Genomic DNA, 15797 nt, shown 5'->3' on the forward strand with positions numbered 1-15797 from the left:
GTGCAAACCTTCTGTGACCTGTTCTCACTGGTGTCATCAGTGACGTCCCCAGCAGCTTCTGTGTCATTTGACCTTGTCCTTCCTGAGGCAGGATGCAAGCTGCAGGTGGATTCGGTTAGTTTCCCCTCTTGTGACTCTGATAGGACCATGGCCTTCCCTCACAGGTTTTTCTCAGCCTGCCCAGCTCTGACGTGCACTGGCTCTTCCTCCTTTGGGGCTTCGGTACACATCGCTTGCCTCTCCAGAAGCTCTCTGAGTTATTCTGCCAGCTCCACGCTCAGCCGTTCCTCACGGTTCAGCCAAAGCATGATGTGGTGTGCTCTATAGCTCTGCGTTACACTGTTTCTCCTTATGCTTGTACTCTTTGGTCTTGATCCTTTGAAACCTTAGTCTAGGTTTGAATACCATCCTATGTGATAGACACTAGCCACAGAGACCTTGAAATGTGCCTCATCTGAATGGATATATGCTACAGGGTTAAAAGAGTGCAAAATGTTATAGTAATTTTAATTCTGGCTATATATCCAAGTGATACTCTTTTGGATGTCCTAGATAAAACAAACTCTATTACCAAATTGATCTCCATGAATTTGTATGGTTATGTGAGAGAATTAAACTGAATTCTATGTGTGATTGTTCTGTATTGATGCTCCACACAGCACTTTGGATACAGCACTCTGATCTAGACTGCACATAGGAAGACGAGCTAGTCTAGTTGCACAGTGGGTCACCGCACACAGGAAATACTAACTACCAGTTTAGTAAGTGGCTTCAAGAACGTAGGTGGAACCATGAAGTTCACAGCAGATAAAAGAGGTGAGAGCGTGGGAGGCTTTCAGTGAGGCTTTGCACAGGGAGAGCACAGAGGCACGCATAGCTATGACTCTAGAAGACAGTGCTGGCTCTGTCCTCAGGAAGGGGGTACCGGGAAACAGAAAACAAATGGGTGGCTCTATGGAACAGCATCGGGCTTTTAAGGAACTGACAAGTCTCAAGGGAGTAAACACACAGAGGAGCCCATGGAGAGGTACTGTAAGGATTTTGCACTCTGCTGAAAGCAATGAATTATAAAGAGGAGAAACTTGGCCTGCTGTGTGTGAAGAACCGCCAGTGCTGCCAGGAGATGTGCAATCAAAGGCAGAGAGTGTGGTTTGGAGACAAGAAGCAGTGAAATCTTGACATGAGAGGATTGGGTGGAGGTGGACTGTGGTGGACTAACTTTCAGGGGTGTTGTCACTTATGCTGACGGGCTTGGATTCCATTCCTCACACTATTCTTTTCCTCTGCTGTAACAGAGTATAACAGACTGTAGTTTATAAGTAATGAAGGCCTATTCAGCTTGTGGCTCTAGACACTGAGAAGTCCAGGGCTTAGGGACTGTATCTAGTGAGGCTCTCCTTGCAGGTGGAGATTCTCTGCAGACCAGTGTGGCTCGGGGAAGCGTGTGTGTAAGATGGGTCCAGGAGACGGAGCAAAACAGGCTCTTCAGCAAAAACACCCTGGGGAAGTTCAGTCCTCTCACCGCTGTCTAGCCCTCATGACCTAAGCAAGCCTTGAAGCTCTCATTTGGTTCTCCTCACGTCATCACATCGAGCATTAATTTCAACCTGAGTTTTGGTGGGGTCAGTCAAGGAAGAGTATTTTCTTTCCTGGGGTGGCTGCTCAGTCTTTGGCTCAGGCATGTTTGAGTCACCTGGGAAAGACTGCCTTTGGTTTCTGGCTGCCCTGCCTCAGGGATTTTGGTTCAGCGTTTCCTCGCTATCCCATTTTGTTTTTCTGTGTTTCCCTTCTAAGCGTTCCTTCCCTCTTTGTGACTATTTGACTTAACTCTGTTGTCCTGCTAGGTTCTCAGCTTCATGTACATTTTCCCCTCCACTGTATGCTTTTAGCACATTGCACGTACTTGGACACACTTGTTGAGAGAGGCAAGCAGTTAAATAAATTAGTGCGGAGCAGGGGAGGCAGTTGCAGCTGGATGTTCAGCTTGGTACCATCTTCCTGAGCCCAACTGGAACACTCTATGTTGGCTTGCATCGGCAGTCCGCTGGGCCAGCTCCCAGCCTCAGAGGTTATCAGGACTCAGCTCCTTTCTCAGTGGCCCCTCCCAGCTTCACCTTCTTCATTGTCTCTTTATCCAGCTTCATCTTGTAAGGAGCCAAAATGAGCCCTGCACACTCTGCGTGTTGTGAGCGAGAAAAACCAGTGACAAAACTTCCTGCCTTCTGCCCTGGTGGTTGAGGGAGGGAGAGACAGCAACAGGCAGACAAACACTTATCTAACCCTGAGCTCACCCAGAAAGCAGCCAAGCTGGAGCCCACAGTGCCCCCAGGGCCGCTGTTCCTCTCTCCTCCCCTGCTAAGTTCTATCCATCCCTCTTCATTCTCCTCTTCCTCAGGGCTCCAGTCTGGCTAAGACTCCCTGCTCACAGTGCTGTAGTTCTTTGTTGAAATATAGTCGTTAGGATCAAAATTGTGAATCAGTTTTTGTGAAAATCTAACAGTCACTTACTAGAAGGCAAACTGACGTACGATTTGATGCTTTCGTGGTCACTTTGTGTGCTGGTTAGTTTTATGTCAACTTGACATGAGCTGGAGTCATCAGAGAAAACTGAGAAAATGCCTCCATAAGATCAGGCTTCAGGAAAGCCTGCAGGGCATTTTCTTAATTAGTCAGTGATGTGGGAGAACCGAGCCCATTGTGGATGGTGTCATTCTTGGGCTGGTGGTCTTGGGTTCTCCCAGAAAGCAAGCTGAGCAAGCCATGGGTGCGGCAAGCGGCAAGCGGCAAGCGGCAAGCGGCAAGCGGCAAGCGGCAAGCGGCAAGCGGCAAGCGGCAAGCGGCAAGCGGCAAGCGGCAAGCGGCAAGCGGCAAGCGGCAAGCGGCAAGTAACACCTCCTTGGCCTCTGAATCTACTGTGGCTTCCGGGTTCCTGCTCTGCCTTAGTTACTGCCCTTTCCACTTTGGATGAAGAACTGTTACACGGAACTGTGAATGAAATAAACCCTTTCCTTCCCCAAGCTGTTTCTGGTCACGATGCTTCATCACAGCAATCGTAACACTAACCAAGGCAAATTAGTAGCAAGATCATAGGCTGGTGCTGACACAAACCTGACCATGTTGTTTTGGGGAGGATTGTACAGGCTTTAAAAACTGGGCTAGAAAAGCCATTGACTCTTCAAAGCTGGGAGAGCTATTCGGCTGGAAGTTGGAAGGTAAGAATGCCGAGAACAATGGACACAGTGCAGGCCTGGCTTGGAAAACTCAGAGGGAAGTTTGATAGTTACTTAACGACTCTTAGTGCTGTTGGCTATTTTGAATTTGAAAATCTGTGGTCTGGTTAGCTGAGGCTGAGGAATCAGTTGTGATTATCAAGAGAACAGAATCACTGAAGTATAAAACCTTTGCTTTCCAGTGACAATTGATGCTGGTTAATTAGAACTGAGAAGTTGGTGGCAATTAAGAAGAGACCAGCATCACTGAGGTGAAAGCTCTTGGGAAGTATTCCCTCGGAATCAGCACAGGAGCTGTGTTCCAGAGGCTGCCAAGGCTGTGTCTTGTACTGGCAGCCAACCTTGCTAATGTGTGAGAGATAACACTGGTTTTGAAGGCATGAAGGGTCATGGAGAGCAGCCAAGGCCTGACACTATGAGGGGTCAGGGGAGGCCCCTGGAGAAGGTCCAGCCTCAGAAGCAGTTGAATCCCCAATTTGAAGGGCTCATGAAGAGAACTTGAGGCTTGGTACCATGAAGAGTGCCCGAGAGAGACAATTGGCCAAAGTGCTGCTCAGTTGCAATGGAGGTCCCTGGATTTTGGAGACACCAGTAGCATGGGACAATGACCAGGCACAGCGGAAGCAGTGAAGTGTAGCCTGTCAGAGCCTGGAAGAAAAGCTGCATGTGCTGCAGAAGGTAGAGTCAGAAAAGTGACCCAAACCCTTTGGAGGAGTGTGAAAGATTGTAAATGAATCCCAGATATGGGACAGTGAACTGTTTACACTGTTTGGTTTTGGAGTTTGGGTTTGCTGCATTCAGATTGTTATTATGCCCAATTTTTTTCTTTGAATATTTTTTCTTTTATTATATTTTTTCATATAATATATCCTGATTATTATTTATCCTCCTTTTACTCCTCCCAATTCCTCCCTGCCTCCCCTTCCATCTGGATCTGATTTACCTTTCTGTCTCCCATTGGAAATCAAACGTACTTCAAAGGGATGGTAGTAAAAGAAAAGAAAAATACAACAGAATGGGAAAAAACAAACAGAAGGAAACGAGCCCCCAAAGGCACAAGAAACAGATACAGACAAACTCATTTTCATGGTCAGGGTTCCGATAAAAGCACAAAACCAGAAGCCCTAATATATACACAAAGTATCTGTAAGGTAAGAAAGAAAATTTAAAAATAAAAATTAAAATGATAAAATTAAAAAAAAAAGAAAAAAAGAAACACTCCTATGAGACAAGGAACCTCCAAAGATACCATTGGGTTTTTTTTCTATTGGCCTTCTACTGCTGGGATGCAGCCTGCCCTTCAGAGTAGTTTTTTCTCAGTGAGACTCCTTGGAGAAAACTGAAAACCCCATCAATGAGATGGTCAATGAGATGGGTGGATGTTGTCTTCAGCAATAGGGCCTTGTCATTGGCTTGTAGAGATATAACAAAATCCTTAGCAGCATCGTGGGCTGTTTAATGGTTTCCAGGGGAGGACTTTGGCCAACAGCCCAATTAGATGCACCCCATCCCCATGACTGGGGGCTTCATTTGGTTATGAATAATAGCCACTTGCTGTTATCTCTCCCCTGTTACTTGATGATTTCACCGATGGCCTTCATATATGTATATCTTTTAGGAAGCTTCTACTGTATTTATACTACCTCTCAAATGGACTTTAATTTCACCTGCCTCTCTTGTATTCTCCCTCTCCTTTTCCTTTTTGCCCCCCCCCCACTGGTCTTCCAGTTCTAATACCTCCCATCCATTCATAACTATTCTCGTTTCAGTCATGGTCTAGGAATCGAGTCATGTGAGCTCTGAATGTGTATGAGAGTACCCCAAGAAAGGACAAGAATCTTGTGATACCAGTTTCTTCAAAACACATCTTGGGATGTGTTTTCATGTGCTTCCTGTAGTGTAGGAGTCAGTTTATTTCAGGTTACTCATTATTGTTTGCTGTTATTTTTAAATGAACTGTTTAAGCTATCCTTTATATGCCTTTATAGAAAACAAGTTTTGCCAGATGTGTATTGTTCTTGTGATTGTATGACGCTTGAGTTCATGACAACTTTACTCACATGACCTTTTAACCCTCAGAGTGTACATTGTCTGAGGTTCTGAATAAAGTTGGCTGTTGCATAAGACTAGTCCACCTCACTTATTGGCTTCATTCTCCAAGCCCCCCTCCCCACGTCTCTAGAGTGCTGACATAATCTATTCCATTTCCTAGGGAGCTCTATTTGTCCCGCCCCAAGTCTATTACTTTATACCTGATTTCTATGGTTCTCCTGAATGTAGCTTGGTTATCATTGACTTAACAGCTAATATCTACATATGAGTAAATATATACCATATTTGTGTTTCTGGGTTACCTCATTCAGGATGATTTTTTCCAGTTCCACCCAGTTATCTATTAATTTCATGATTATATTTTTCAATGGCTGAATAATAGTCCATTGTGTAAATATGAATTTTCTTTATTTGTTCATCTGTTGAGGGACATTTAGGTTGTTTCCAATTTATGAGTACTATGAATAGAGCTGCAATGAATATGGTTGAGGTAGTGTTTATATGATAGAATAAAGCATCCTTTGGGTCCAAGAGTGGATCTTGAGCTAGATTGATTCTCATCTTCCTGAGGAACTGCCACACTGATTTCCATAGTGGCTGTGCAAGTCTGCACTCCCATCAGCAATGGATGAACTCCCTTTGCTCCATATCTTTGCCAGCATGATCTTAGTCATTCTGACAGGTGTAAGATGAAATCTCAAGGTAGTCTTGATTTGCATTTCCCTGGCTAAGAATATTGAACATTTTTTAAAGAGTTTCTCAGCCATTTGGGTTTCCTCTCTTAAAGAATCTCTGTTTAGAACTGTACCCCATTTTTAATTCGAATTATTTATTTTCTTGATACCTAGTTTTTTCCTTGCTATATCTTTTCAGTATTAGCCTTCTATCAGATATGAAGTTGGCAAAAATCTTTTCCCATTCTATAGGATGCTGGTTTATCAGAATGATAGTGTCCTTGGCTGTGAGAAAGCTTTTTAGTTTCATGAGGTCCCATTTATTAAATGTTGAAATTAGTGCCTGTTCTAATAGTGTTCTGTTCAGAAAGTCTGTTTTGTGCCAGTGAGTTCAAGGGTATTTCCCACTTTCTCTTCTGCTTCAGTGTTTCTGCTTTTATGTTGAGGTCTTTGATAGATTTGGAGTGCACGTTTGTGCAGGGTGATGAGTATAGGCTTATTTGCCTTCTTGTGCATGCAGTAATCCAGTTTGACCAGCTAAAATTTAGAAGATGTTATCTTTTTCCATGTGTATTTTTGGCTTTTTTAAAAATAAAAATTCAGGTGATCATATGCATGTGGCTTTATGGCTAGGTCTTCAATTTGATTCCATTGATCAGCATGTTTGGTTTTGTGTCCATGCATATTGTTTTTATTACTTTAGCTCCGTAGGACAATTTGAGGCTGGAAATGGTGATACCTCTAGTAGTTCTTTTGTATACTGTTTTCATATACTGTGAGTTTATGTGTGTGTGTGTGTTTCCATATGAAGCTGAAAATTGCCCTTTTAAGATCTGTGAAAAGTTTTGTTGGGATTTTGATGAGGACTGCATGGAAGCTTTTGGTAGGATGGCCATTTATACTGTTCTAATTCTACTGATCCATATGTCTGACTTTCTTTTATTTAAGTTGATGTAGGCCATGGGCTTGCTATACATTTCCTTTACTGAGGGCTTAGTGTGAGTAAAGGCAAGGTGCCAATATTTACTGAAGGTTTCATGTTGTCCACCACCATGCACACTTCCACTAAACACTGCAGTTACAGATTCTTGATAAAGTATTACAATGCATGAAACATCAGTTTAACTAGAAATCTCCACTATTTTTAAATTAATGAATTAATTAATTCCCTTTACTTCTCAGCCAGTTTCACCTCTCTCCTCTCCTCCAAGTTTTTCCTCTCACTTCCCCTCTCCACCATCCACTACTCTTCCCTTTCTGTTCAGAAAGGAGGAGGCCTCCTATGGATACCAGCCAGCCTTGGCATATCAAGTTGCAGTAGAACTAGGTGTATCTTTCCCTTTAGAGGTTAGAAGAGGCAGCCCAGCAGGAAGAAAAGATCCAGAGGGGTCAAGGATACCACAAGAAAACCTATAGAATCAGATAAGCTGGCCCTATAGGGGCTCACAGAGACTGAACCATCAACAAAGGAGTATGCACAGTTCAGTCTCTGTGGGCCACTTCTAGGGCCAGGTTATCTGATTCTATAGGGTTTATTGGCTCCTACAATCCTTTTTCCTCCTCTTCTGAAGGAATCCTCGAGGTCCACCTAATGCTTGGCTGTAGGTCTTTACATTTCTTTCCACCAGTTGCTGTTGAAACCTCTCTGAGGACAGTTATGCTAGGTTGCTGTCTGCAAGTGTACAGAATATCATTATTAGTGCCAGGGGTGGGCTCTCTCTCATGGCATAGGTCTCAAGTTGGACCAGTCATTGGTTGGCCCTTCCCTCATGTTCTGCTTCGTTTTTGCTCTGCACATCTTGTAGGTAGGACAACTTGTAGGTCAAATGTTGTCTGGCTGGGTTAGGATTCCAGTCCCTTCATTGGAAGTCTTGCCTGGTCACAGGAGGTTGTTGGTTCAGGCTCCATATCTCCCATTGCTAGGAGTCTTAGCTAGAGTCACTGTTCTAGATTCCTGGGAGTTTCCACTGTCATAGGTTTCTAGGCCATCCTCGAGATGCCCCACCCCCTGATTCCAGTTGTCTCTGCCAGTACTCTCTCTCCCCATCCCAACCCCCATCCAGTGCCCCCCTTGTGTCCCATCATTCATGAAGTCTCTTCTTGGTAAGATTCATCTTACCTCGGCCCCATCTTTGAGCTCTCCTTGTTACTTACCATCTTTAGATCTGTGAATTATAGCATGGTTATGTTATACTTTACTCCTCTGCTATTTTGTTTAAAAAAAAATAGGTGATCTAGCAGGTTTGGCAAAGAATGAAGCAGGATATTTTGACATGTTAAGGATTTCAATTTTGCAGTCTTTTGCCTTTCATTTTCACCTAATTTTATAAAGTGATGTCAATAAATTCAAGAATCAATGTAAAACCCATCCCTATCCTGAAAGTTCCCATTAAGGGGGGGGAATCTCATTAGAAAGGCTGGAATATAGAAAAGGTTTTAAGACCATGAATAACTTATGCACTTCTATTAACTATTCAGGGAAACCTGACTCTGAGTCAAGTGTGTCATTCCGTTTCAAGATCCCTAGTGTTGATTTTCGTTAACTCTGTTCTTAAGTTCTGAGCAGTTGGTTTTGAAAGCTGAATCTAACAACAACAGTCTGAAGAGGAGACTGCTGTTTTCTATGCATAAGATATCTCTGCTCATGATAGATCTTGCTTTAAATTTTAATGTGACACTTCATAAATAAATAGAGAAACCAGTATAATTATCTCAAACATGTATACTTGCCTGAGCAATAGTTGAACACATGCTACCCAGCTGGAATTTATATAAAGACTATCTTTAAAATATTAATGTGGCACCCCATAAGTGGAAATGTAACCGTTATCAAGTTAAGTCTGTAGTCCTCCTCAGTTGGTTAAGAATTAATTCAAAATTAAGCCAATGGGAATCTTTTATACAAACTGTTTTCAAAAAAAAGAACACAAAGAGCAAATGTATATTCTATTAGCTTACCCCAAAGAATTACCCCTCACACAAGGTGGGGTGTTCAACTCAGTTAATCATGGCACATTTGTCCAAATAAAAACCTATCAATATAAGAAAAGCAAGATGGTAAACTTGTTTTGTTTTTCATACTAACCCAATAATATTTGTTCTCTTGCTCCTTGTTTTTCTCTATGTTGCCACATCCTTTGATCCCTCTAACAACAGAACCAAGTCCCTTAGTGCCTACAATGAGACTGGATGGAGAGGGTAGTTGTACGCCCTAATTATTTGTCCTTTTACCTGTGTTGTCTAATGGGTGGGCAGATGAATCAAACTGTGACTGGCCAATTCCTACGTGTGGGGTTTTCAAATTCAAGTTGTGGAAACACATAATTTTTCTTCTCTAGGAGTGTGAGTGCCGATCAGCCCAGAGCTATGTCATCCGCTGTGCAGAGATGATGGTGGAGGGATTGGAGCCGATGGAAGTATACAATTGAAACCATGCACACAAGAGGCTTTGAGGCCTAGGGTTCAGCCCCAGAGGTCAGCTCAACCTTAGCAGGTAGATTTTGTGAGTCACTAAAATTTACACTGTTCACTCTAGCTGATTTCGTTGAGGAGTCTGTCACTGGAAACAGAAAGCCATAAAGCCATGACTGATACATTCTACTAATAACAGCCAAAAAAAAAGAAAAAAGGATATGATGCAACTACCTCACTTAAATCTAAATATGCACTGCGTGTGTCTTACTATTTTTTTCTACTTCTTTTAAGTAAGTTTACTTATCTGGGGGGTCGGTAAGAATTTTTTGTAAGACCTTGGTGTTCAGTTAACTGTTGTCATTCCTGACTGTAAATTTTCCATCTAAAAGCCAGCATTTTATTCAACTTAATCTCTGAAAAGGACTTCCCTAGTAGGCAATCAGGGCTGTCAAAGATAAATATTACTCTGCTGATGTAAAAGGGAATTTACATGTGAATATTCTGCTGCTAGCTGCCAGAAGCATTTGTCAGGATGTTCTCTTAAATCCTATCACCCTAAAGGAGCAGTGCCATTTGCCTTTGCCTTTAGTCATTTCTATGCAGCAGCATTAAGAACAAACTTAACTGACAGTCAGTAGGAACCCAAGGGCAACACACACGATCAATTATCTAAATATGCTAGCAGTTACCAAAGAGAATGGAGTTCATGAATCTCATATAACAAGAGTCTAATGTAAAAAAGATTTTTGTTCTTTGGTGGCAACGAGCTACCACCTGAACCTGAGTTATTTTTATCTTCAATATATATTAAATGAAAGTTCAATAAGCTTCCCCTGGATTGAAGTCTTGTGGACTTTATGGTGCAAACTAATCCTAAATAGAATTGCTAATATTGAGTGATAGCTCTTATCTGCCAGCTCTTTTCCAAGTATCACTTTTCTGATAGAAGATTCTCAAAGGCCCCATCCTTCAACCTTTTTCATACGCTGGGTTTCTGCTGTCACAGTTATATTTTTGGAAAGGGAAAAGACTTGATTGTACAGATTAAATTTCAGCATTTTCCCCCTAGATTTCAAAGATGAGTGAATATCAAGTTTGTTTAATGAAGTAATTTGTACTAGAGATAATTAATTTGGTTTATCCTATTAGGTCATTTTTAGAAAAATAAGATTGCATTTTCTGACCAGAGCTTATATTTTACGTGAGGAACGCTGAGGGGTCATGGACATAGCTTTCCCTTTCGACAGGGCGGAGAATGAATCAAGGGCTTCTTATACACCTCACTCTACACTGAGCTATCCCAGCCCTTTGTTGCTAAAGGGACAGGATTGGCCTTAACCTGTGATCTTCCTGCCTCAGCACATGGCACACAATGGCTTTGGGATACACAGCTAGCTGTGGTACTCTTAGGAAGTACTCTTAGCTTGTCAGGATGGATCTGGGCTGTTCCCCAAAGGTCCTTGACACCATTGGGTGACGCTCAGTGATTTACAAGGTAGGGAAGAGTTGAAAGTTTTTGCTTTTGGGACACTGTCCTTGAAGGGGGTTGTGAGAGCCTATTCTCTTCCTGTTCTAATTTATATTCTGTTGCAGTGATAACATCATGACCAAAAGTAACGTGGACAGGAAAATGATTTATTTAATCATATAGTTTATAGTCCATCAGTGAAAGTAGCAAAGGTCAGGACTTAAGGGAGGCTCTTGGAACAGAAACCACAGAGGAAGGCTGCTTACTGGGTTGCTTTTCTGGCTTGCTCAACTACCTTTTTCCTCTGGCCCAGGTCTTTGTGCCTAGAAATACTGTGTCTAGTGGACAGTCAAAATTAGCTAACATACAACTTCTTCCTTTTCTTCCAGATTCCTGGTCACCATGGCAATAGCTTTGTTCTACAAAACCAAGGGGTGATTGAGCAGAGACTGGAACTTTCAAAACTGAGCTAAATTAAACCTTTTTCTTTATAAACTGATTGTCTCAGGCACTTACTAGTCTAACAGAAAGCTGATTAGCATACTCCTTCATAGGTTTGTTCTTAGAATGACAAAATAAAGTTTCAAATGGGCTTAGCAGAGAGTAAACATTTAATGCTTTGTGATAAAGAACACATTCAATTATAAATATTAAATCTAGATTGATGTATGTGCATTGATGAGAACTCATCCTTCTGATTTGGAATTAAAATGTTTTTGGATATGCTAATTTTTTAAAATATGAAGACAGTTTAACAAGGTTCATTTGTAAAAATGCAAAGCTTTCTCCCTCATTATCACTATTTGAGCGTCTCAGAAGTGCTGATAAACTATTTAGAATTTCTAATAGTTTAACAAAACTATAGTTTGATACAAAAGGTATTTATTTTTGAAGAATACTGTATGCCAAACCATTTTTAATCTTTTTGCACTTACAGTATTATTCTCAATATTTATTTATTACTTTTAAGTGTGTGATCTATGTGAGTGTGTGTGTGTGTGTGTGTGTGTGTGTGTACACAAGTGTCTATGGAGTCTAGAGGTGTCCTATCCTTGGAGCTGGAGTTGTAGGTAGTTGTGAGTAGCCTAACATGTGTGCTAGAAAACTCAGGTTTGCTGTAAGAACAGTACATGTTTTTAACAGCTCAGCCATCTCTGTAGCCCCTGTTCTTATAGTCTCATGAACTAATTGTCATTACTTGTCATATGCTAGGCCTGTGATAGGCACCAGAGACCAAGATGACATGGACTTTATCTTTAAGAAGTGTACAGTCTGAGAAAGCTGTTAAGCTGAACATACATAAGACTACTAAAGTCAGTGAGAGTATGAAGTGTGTGCAGTAGATACCTGATAAAACAGGCTCAGATGAAAGAGGAGGAGGTCCTCCCCAATCAGTGGGCTTGGAAAGGGACAGGGAGGAATTGAGGGAGGGAGGGTGAGATTGGGAGGGAATAAGGGAGCAGGATAAAGTTGGGATACAGAATTAATAAAATGCAACTAATAAAAAAAAAGAATCGGAGTGTTATCTCTAGCTCTTAGTTCCAAAGAACAGTTCTTCATCTCTGCTGCATAAGCCCTCGGTTCTTGCTAACATTTGAATCACTTAGAGAATTTTAAAGAAAACAATCCCAATGTACCACATCCTCTCTCCAAAATTAAAATGACCACATAAGCTTATAACAGATCTCTGACTTCCCATAGACCAATTAAGTCAGAAGCTCTGCACCCAGGAGTGGGTGATTTGTGCCCCAGTCCAGGTCTAATCTCTATCTACCTCACAGAATGGCTGTCCTCAGAGTGTAAATGGTAGCCTTGTTGATGGAAACGGAACAGAGTGACAATTTCACATGGAAAGAGTAGTATGTTCAAAGCCAGGAGCTATGATGTCAAGAATATGAGGTAGAACAGAGTACATCAGGCAGGTACTGACAGTGCTTATCACAGTGTTTGCATCTGTGTCTAGTTCCGTGTAGGCATGAGATTATTGTGTAATTAAAGTGCTGATTTCTTACCCCACCATATCTGGTTACAATCTTTGTTCTGAGAATCTTCCAACTCAATGTTGTGTAAACACTAATCCTAATTATCCCCTGATATGCCAATAAAGCTGCTTATGCCTGAGCAGGTGAGATAATAGATCTGGACTTCCTGGCAGCCAGGGGAGGATGAGTTAAAGGAGGAAGTAGGGATTTAGCCATGGACAGAGGGCCAAGAGACATCAGGAGGAGAGAGCACCAGAGTAGGGAAAATTTTAAAGTGCAAGTGTCTTAGGAGTTTACACTGCTAGGAATCCAGACCAGCCCCTACAATTAAGAATAGAGTAATAACTGTTCAGGATTGTGGTATAAGGCTTATACACACATAACATAGTCTCAATTATTTGGCTGATAGCTGGGTTAAGAGAGAAATTGAGAAACAAACACAATTTTATAAAAATAACTTTTAACAGTCCCATCTTCTTTTCTTTAGGTATCCAGGACTCATGTCTTAAGAGAATATGACTCAAATATCTCAAATCAACTTGAGATATTATTCCTCCTAATCAGAATCACTCTCACCAAGACAAAGCTGGAGAAGAAGGGTAGTAGTAATAGACTAAGTTTAAAATTGACAAATAAAACATTAGTTTCATCAAGAAACAGACATAGCCAGTCTCGGTGGTGCACGCCTGTAATCCAGCACTCAGGAGGCATAGGCAGGCAGATTTCTGTGAGTTTGAGGCCAGGCTGGTCTACAAAGTGAGTTCAGGAAAGCCATGACTACAGAGGGAAACCCTGTCTGAAAAACAAAACAAAAGAAGAGAAAGAAGAAAGAGAAGAGAAAGAAGAAGAAAAGAAGAAGGAAGAAGGAGGAGGAGGAGGAGGAGGAGGAGGAGGAGTAGAAGAAGCACAGAAGTATTGTGAAGATGAACAAATATTGACTCCAGTATGTGTAAATGCATGGCAGGTCTTTCACTGTGCTGTTCTGAATGAAAGTAAAGATTTATACTGGTAAGTATTTGCCATATACATATTATCTTGGTTTAAATGAAAACCAGAATCTCAACACAGAAGTTAAAATCCTAAAATAGATACTCGTATCCTGACCTCACTACTTGAGTCTACAAAATTGATTCTCCTTTGCTCTTATGTTTTTGTTGCAGGGAGCAGTCTCTTCTGCCTAAGCAGTAACATCACTGGAAATGACTGTATGTGGGATTTCTTAGACCCTAAAGGGAAAAATCATGCAGAGAGCTGAGTTTGAAAGCCCCGGGATTACAGCTGTCCTGACCTCACAGATAAGAACCGGGCTTTTGTCCATGTCTGCCTAACCCTTACACACTTTGTCTTCTGTACAGTTTCACGATGATGTTAGGATTTTGTTTTTAGCTTGCAGGTCTCACCTTTATTCAAAACAGCATAAAAAGTTTTATTAAAAATATATCTATTACTCTTTAGCATGTCCCCATTCACAATAGCACTATAAACTCAATCTAGTCATCTAGGTCAACCAAAGGAGTCAAACCATCTCTCTGGGATTTTCTAATTTCCACTTGGCCACCACTCCATCAAAATCTACTCTTTTCCATTACAGAACAAAGGTCTATTCAGTTTCTGCACGTGGAATAAGTTGGGCACGAGGTGTGTAGAAGAAAGGGTCCTGTGTTACCAGACTACAATTCCAGAACAGCCATTCTGCGAAATCTGTTCCCAGTCATGAGAGTCAACCAGACTGTCCAGCAGCAAGTGGTAAAAGTGCTGGGAGGAAGCCAGTCATAGTGTGTCACACCTGTAATGCCAGAACTTGGGAGGCTAAGACAGGACATTTGCCATGAGCTTTGGTCAACTCTAACCTAGAAAACAAAGGAAGCAACAACAAGACAAAGAAGTGATGAGGTGACACTTCTAAATTTAGATGAGGAAACACTGTGGTTTCAATTTTGAGTTCTGGGAGTCAGTGAGTTTGGAATGGAGACACAGAAGCAAGATATGCAGTCTGAATAATTTGTTACAATTTGAAAGAGGGGCAAGGAGAGGAAAACATGATGGGATTGAATAAAACCATGTCTAAGATTGTTATTTTTAATATATTATTTCTGATGGGTTAGATTGAACTACATGTGGTACTTTATTTTGGTTCTGAAACCCAAAGCAATGTAGTTTTACCTGTGATGATTTGCCTAAGATGTCCCACATGCAGGAGGCTTAAGAATTCAGCTTTGCTAGAGAAAGCCTGTTATGGGGAGGAGTTCGAGCTTGTCAAGTCTCCTTATTTCACTGTCTCTGCTTCTTGCCTGTAATTTAAGATGTGAGTTCTTAGCTTGGTTCAGCCGTTGTGATTACCTGCTGCCATACTTCCCTGCCACAATGCTGGTAGACTCTTACCTCTCTGGAGCTGTACGCTCCAAGTAAACCCTTACATTCAGTGAGTTGTCTTGGTTATGATGTTTTATCACAGCAATAGAAAAGGAACTGATATGTACCCTAACACACACACACACACACACACACACACACACACACACACACACACACACCTTTTGTGGTATATTCTTACATTTTAATCCTTTGAACAAACATTTAAAAAATATTTACTCCAGTCTTTGGCCTCTATATTAACTTCCTTAATAGTAATTTTAAGACACAGATTTTGCTGTCACATCCACATTACCAATATCGTTCTTCATGACTCATGCTTTTCACATTGTACATAGGAAATGATTACCCAGAGCAACAACATGTTTCCTCGTGGAAATTATCATTTTATATAAGTATATAAGTATAAGTATATTTGCTTTGGTTTCTTTTTATTATTTATTTATCTATTTATGTGTTTATTCTATGTGCATGTTCTCAGGTATGCAAATGTCCCAGCATGCATGTGCAGTCAGAGGGCCTGAGAAAGCAGTTTTTGCCACTGACAAGTGGTATCCGGGGCTGAACTCGAGTTGTTGGGCTCATTGGAGGTAGAAGCCTTTCC

At 41.4% G+C, this 15797-nt stretch overlaps 1 long non-coding RNA gene across 1 annotated transcript in view; it reads left to right on the forward strand.

The window, feature by feature from the left end:
* The first annotated feature begins 13714 nt into the window (after positions 1-13714).
* The window catches only part of LOC132650718 (uncharacterized), a 29531-nt gene continuing 27448 nt past the window's right edge, over positions 13715-15797 (forward strand). Inside the window, exons 1-2 of the long non-coding RNA XR_009588893.1 lie at positions 13715-13828; positions 13981-14566. This is a non-coding gene — a long non-coding RNA (uncharacterized LOC132650718). The remainder of the gene's footprint in view (positions 13829-13980; positions 14567-15797) is intronic.

Source organism: Meriones unguiculatus, chromosome 1, assembly GCF_030254825.1.
Source record: "Meriones unguiculatus strain TT.TT164.6M chromosome 1, Bangor_MerUng_6.1, whole genome shotgun sequence".
Taxonomy (NCBI): domain Eukaryota; kingdom Metazoa; phylum Chordata; class Mammalia; order Rodentia; family Muridae; genus Meriones; species Meriones unguiculatus.